This window comes from Coptis chinensis, chromosome 5 (genome assembly GCF_015680905.1).
Source record: "Coptis chinensis isolate HL-2020 chromosome 5, ASM1568090v1, whole genome shotgun sequence".
Lineage (NCBI taxonomy): Eukaryota > Viridiplantae > Streptophyta > Magnoliopsida > Ranunculales > Ranunculaceae > Coptis > Coptis chinensis.
The window spans coordinates 12,450,903-12,456,687 of NC_141460.1; the positions used below are offsets into that span (position 1 = coordinate 12,450,903).

Consider the following 5,785-nt stretch of genomic DNA (forward strand, 5'->3'; position numbering starts at 1 on the left):
TACTTGGATTGTTAACTACTTATATAGTGCATGTATTGTACTTTGGCTTGCTTTGGCTATTTGTGTGAATTTACACCTTGAGAGAGACTGAATGCACATAGCCAAAGATTGGAAAAACATTTTTTTGTTTGTTGCTTTGGCTTAGGGTTTACACAGATATGAGTTAGCATCTTTTGCACTCATGTTATCGTTTTAACCACGGTGAAGCTATTTGTAGTTTTATTAAGTCTTTTCACTTAACTAGAAAGGAGCATACTTCGAGAAAAGTGAAACTAGGACAATCTATCGTTTCTAATTTGCTAACTTCATTCTTGTTCTCATTGTCTTCGCTTGTACTAATGTAATGTTAACAGTCACACTTGACCAACTAATGCTTGTGAGAGACGGACACCTGTGTTGTCGCTTGCAAATGCAATCCCCGGCCAAATTGCATGAGCTCTTACATTTCTGTCCTTAATTATATATTTATATTCAAAATTCTTCCATAATCAAGATTTTCATTGTAATGTACATGTCTTCATATCCACTGTTTTTTCATTCTGAAAAAGAAACTTGAAAATTTCTCAATCACAATGATTATCCTATATTCCTAGATAGGGGACTAAAAGATGATCGAAAAACCCAAGTTGAATTTCTGCGGACAAGAGTAAATAATGCTAACGACGAAATCACGCCTCTATATTATGCAATATCATTTGCTCGTCTGTGATGTAATTGATATTGACAACCTCATTTCCCCCTTTTCACCAAGTTGAAGGTGCATTTAACTGTGAGCTCCCTGTAAAGGTACCAACTCCCAACTCAATGCAACATAAATCTATAATACTTTACATAGAGCCTTGTCACGGTTAAGTTAATTAGATATGAAGAAAACATATACTCGTGAGTGAAGCTTCGTTCTGTAATTCTAAAATAAAGAATGAGTAGTTCATACACTCGGTAAAGTGAACTCCCCATTTTAAATTAAACAAGTGCAAGTCTTCAAGAATTCAATACATCGCTTGGGGGAATACTAAAAACTTCAAGAAACTATATTACTGTTGAGGCCCATCTTCTTGTTTTTGCAACTATTTGTGTTGGGTTTCTTGATCTCTCTAACTTAAGAAGTATATTTTTTTTTTTATGTAGATATAATTTAATAGTCATGTAAGATCTGTATAGCCCAGCAATCTGTTTGGAGAAGTTCTCAGTGGTGAAAGCTAGGTGGTAGAAATCTTCTCATTTTCTATTTGAAAAACAAAAAAGTTGAAAGTTGCAAGTTTTTTTTTTTTTTTTGACAATCAATATCATTTTGTAGCATCCTTATGTTTATGGGCTGTTCTTGACAACCCACTCCTACCGCCGTTAGTGTCCCACTAACCGCCTTCCCCCATAATGAGAGGTGTGGTTTTCCTCGAAAGCTCCGTAATGAGTAGATGCCATGACTGTAACCCTGGTCTTGTAGGAACCTAGACGATGTGGGACTAAAATACTTTCACCCTGTGTGCTAGGGGCTTTTCCAACACAACTGTGTAGTATGACATCCTCTTCCGTAAGTAGCTTTCTTACCTAATTACCAGCCTGCAGGGCAGTATGGTTATGATTTGGACTGTATATTTAAAGCCAGAAGGAACATTTGTGTGGTTGCTTCTGTAATTGGTTCCAAATACTTGGCTTTGCTTTTTGTGTATAATGACCATGTTCAGATATTAACCACGAATACTTATTTTTCTTTCATTTTATTTGTTTTTTTGTTTTTATAACAGATGGCAGTTGTACCGCGAACTCCTCAGGGGCATGGATGGTCGAGGCTGCAATTGGGATTGTTGAGCTTTCTCGAGAGTCATTCAGTCTTGTTTTGGAAGGACTAGTTACTACATTTTCCTTTTGTACTAGATCAGGCAATTCATCCGTATCTGCTTACTTCCTTGCTTACAAAGTGGTCACAGAATGCAAATTTACTACTGCATATTCGTACTCTTCACAATAATTGGTTCTTTTGTTAACACAATACTTAAAATCAACCTTTACTGATAAGAAATATTGAAGGGGTGTGAGGGAATCTCATCACAACAGAAACAAAGAGGCAACAAAACTATGCAAAATTAAAGGCAAGTTACACCGGATATCCCTGGTCCCCAATCTGCCGTTACTATATCCAAAGAATAGCCCCTCCTCTCAATTTACATAGAAGTTCACAGCCATATGGTGGCCTTAGTGTTCTTAGCGATTGTCGGATCACGGGGAAGAAGTTTCTTTGTACAGTTTGTTGCACATATACAATATACTTTATAGTGTTGAACCCTACTGTCATATAGCCGGTCTCTAACATTCTCTTGTGCAGGTTGTTCCTCTTAGTGCAAGAAAGGGATCTGGCGGATCAACCGAAGGCAGTGCACCATTTTTGCAGCTGCCACATTTTAGTGAAGTCATTTTGAAAAAGATTGCACGCAAGGTAAGTTCATCCAATTACATTTGGTATTCTACTTCAAGAGAAAGGTGTTATTGGCTGCGTAAAGAGTATCATCTGATAAGGTTGTTAGACCTACCAGAATCCTTGAATGGTTTTTCGAGGATGTGACTGAAATTCTTTTTGGTTGTGGTAGATTGAATAAAAAAGATGTTAATAGTGGACCAAGCTATTCTTTAAAGCATGCAATCGACAGAGTCCATATAGGTGCCTGCTTTATAAGTCAGTAGACTATATCACAGGCCCGAGCTACTTGTACAACTACAAACTTGTCACTCATTTGTATCTGGCGTATACCGCATTGAATATTTGTATGGCTGTACCTGCACATGGAAACATGTAAAAGCTGGCCAAAAAAGTATAAGCATGAAATTTCAAGCAAGAGCATCCCACTACATGTCCGTACTCCGTACTATAATTGTTGATGCTACTGTCATCTACTCTTCTCCATAGAGCTCAAGCATCATAGGTGTCTAAGTTATGTTGAGTGGTAGGATAGCACATTCAACGATCTGTTCTTAGTTTACACAAAAATCATTCTTTTTTTCCTTGATAGTAGTATACTACTATTGTTAGATGTTATTCTATTTTTTCGAGGGACACAGGTCCACTGGTATTCTACTATTATGTTTCTCTGTGCATCTAGGCGTGAATTTGGCATTTCCAACCCCCTCTTTAAGTACGAGAAAGATTTTGTTTGATTTTGAGATTTGGTCATGGGCACATTAAATTTGATAGATGTAGACCCAAGAATTTGGTGTGCTGTGCCTGGAAGTGGCATCTGGGAAGTGACCTCCTAATTATGGCACACAACTTGCACTTTAAGGAGCCTAGTGTGCTTGAGCACCCCTCTTAACTATCTAGATCCCATATTCCTAGCTTCTATAATAATAATAATAATAAGTAGTAGTAGTAGTAGTAATAGTATTAGTAGTAGTAGTAATAGTATTAGTAGTAGTAGTAATAATAATAATAATTATCTTTCTTTCTTTGGCGTTACTGGTTTCTTGAATAGATTTGTATTAATTTCGTTGACTTTGGCAGAGTTGTTTGGCATTAAGATATGAGGCATTGATTCTTAGAGAGAAAATCCGTGGATGAGAATTGACTTCAAGTTTCATATCAAGAGTGGTTCAATTTTGCTAAAGATTTAGTGGGAAATGGATTTCACTACATTGCCGTCAAGGTAATTAATGAAATGTTATTGTTTGCTTATTGGTGTTGTTGTTAAGCTAAAACTTTAATTGTTTGTTTGTAGGGGTGTGAAAGTGCATTTTCATGCATTCAGGCAAATAATGCCGTTTGCTGCTAAGAGATAAGTCCATGCTTGATAATGTGAATCTTTCATGAATCTCCATTTGGGTTTTGATGCAGAGGTGAGAATCCCTAGTCCTTCTTTACTGTTAAGCTCAATCCACTATACCTTAGATTATCAGTATTTAGCGTTTGAATTGGTCTTGATCCCCTTATTGTCTGCTTCATAATCTTTTCTTGGTCGACTATTTTATCTTAATGCTAGGATCTCTTTTGGAGCATTTGTGGAAGTAAATGGGCGTAGGGTTTTCCACAACGCAAGCTGTTATCTCTTGTTTAGGATCATATAGTATGAAAACTTTTTTTATGGTGATAGTTCAACAATAAGTTTGTGAGGTTTAGAAAATCGCTCAAAGTTGTGAATGTATATGGTTGGATTAGTTTTGTACTTTATCAGTTTTTTTTCCCATATATATTATGGTTTCTTTGTAAAATAGTATGAAAATATATTGTGTACAGGATAAATTTAGCTTAAATAAGAATTTATGATTTATGTATATGGTGCAAGAGGGGGCATCTTTTTGTAGGTTTAGCTAGTCGCTACAAAATATGAGAAATTATTATTTTTTTTTATCAGCAACCCATCAGCAACGGTTCATAACCGTTACAAATTATTTTTAAATTAACTAACAATGTAAAAACCGTTACAAATTACCAACGCTTAAAAAGCGTTTGTGAAATAAAAAAAAAAAAAAAACCGTTGCAAATATTTTAAATTTGTCTACAAAATAGTTATAAAAAGTGTTGCAAATCATTATTGCAACGCTTAAAAAGCGTTGGAAATTTATATTTGCAATGCTTATTAACCGTTGCAAAAATTTCCAACACTTTACCCACGCCATATTTGCAACGCTTTTTTGCCGTTGCAAATAGCCTGTTATGGTGTAGTGTAGAGAAGTTCTCGAAGAGAAGCAATTGTGCATTGAGAAGATTTATACTGACAAGAATGGGTCGAATATGATGACTAAAGGTTTGCCGAAGGGCAAGTTTGATGTTTGTTGTGCTACTGCCGGATTGGTAGCACACTCCTCCTATTGATTTAGAAATGTGTGGAGGTATCCCCCCTTATGGCTAGGGAAAGGGAGATTGTTGGGTGTCCCTCACCATGTGAGAAGAAGAGCAAAGTTTCAATTTTTTGTTGTTGAACCGAGATGAATCTAAATTTCATGGCTCACCAAAATTTTAGCATAGTATATAAAAGAAGTTAAAGTTTCATACCCAAAAAGATAGAGAAAAAACCAAATTTGAGAGTCACCAAAATTGAGAGGAAACATTTACAAAGAAATAAGCTTGTAATGAGAAAGATACATGAAAAGAGATCTAGTAAGTGTTGGAGAGACTTGAGATCGAGGAGTGATTGTAATCATCCTTCCTAATCTTATAAAGGATTTGCTCTTATGGAAGTAGGCATTATTGGCCGAACCACGTTACATCTTGTGTTATAGTTTTACTCTACATTATTATTGCTTGTTGTGGTCGTTGATTCTATAGTTTAGGTTTGTGGTTGTTCATTCCATAGCTTAAGTTTGTGGTTGGTGATTGTTGGTCGTAGTAAAAGCTTAGATTTGATTGGAATTTAGAGTGTCCATAGACAAGTTATCTTAGCGGGGATCAATTGGCATCATTCTCTCCAACACAAGTTTTGTATGAGGGGTAGATTCCATTCCTTCCTACAAAAAACAAAATGACAGATAAATTAGATTTGAAAATTCAACCATAAGAAAATTGAGTTTTGTGGTACCAACTAACATTTACTTAGCTCTCTACTTTTGAGGATACTAAAGAATTTCAATTCTTACTACTATTAGTCTTGAAAGAAACACAAGTAATTTTCAATCCTTTTACAATAACAAACTTTGTGAACTTTTCCTAGAATAATGCGAGGTAGAAATCCTACAAAATGGTAAAGACTTGAGGGGGAGGCTGGACACTTGGGAAAGCAAAGGGACTAGACTAAGTCAAACATTTTTTTTTTTTTTAACTTTTAGTGGATGTTGAGTGACAACTTCAGTAATAAAAACT

At 35.6% G+C, this 5,785-nt stretch overlaps 1 long non-coding RNA gene across 1 annotated transcript; it reads left to right on the forward strand.

The window, feature by feature from the left end:
* The first annotated feature begins 2,228 nt into the window (after window positions 1–2,228).
* LOC147496713 (uncharacterized) lies at window positions 2,229–4,260 on the forward strand. Its single transcript, XR_015196640.1, has 4 exons — window positions 2,229–2,434; window positions 3,494–3,635; window positions 3,708–3,825; window positions 3,969–4,260. It is a non-coding gene; the product is annotated as an uncharacterized LOC147496713 (long non-coding RNA).
* The last annotated feature ends 1,525 nt before the right edge of the window (window positions 4,261–5,785 follow it).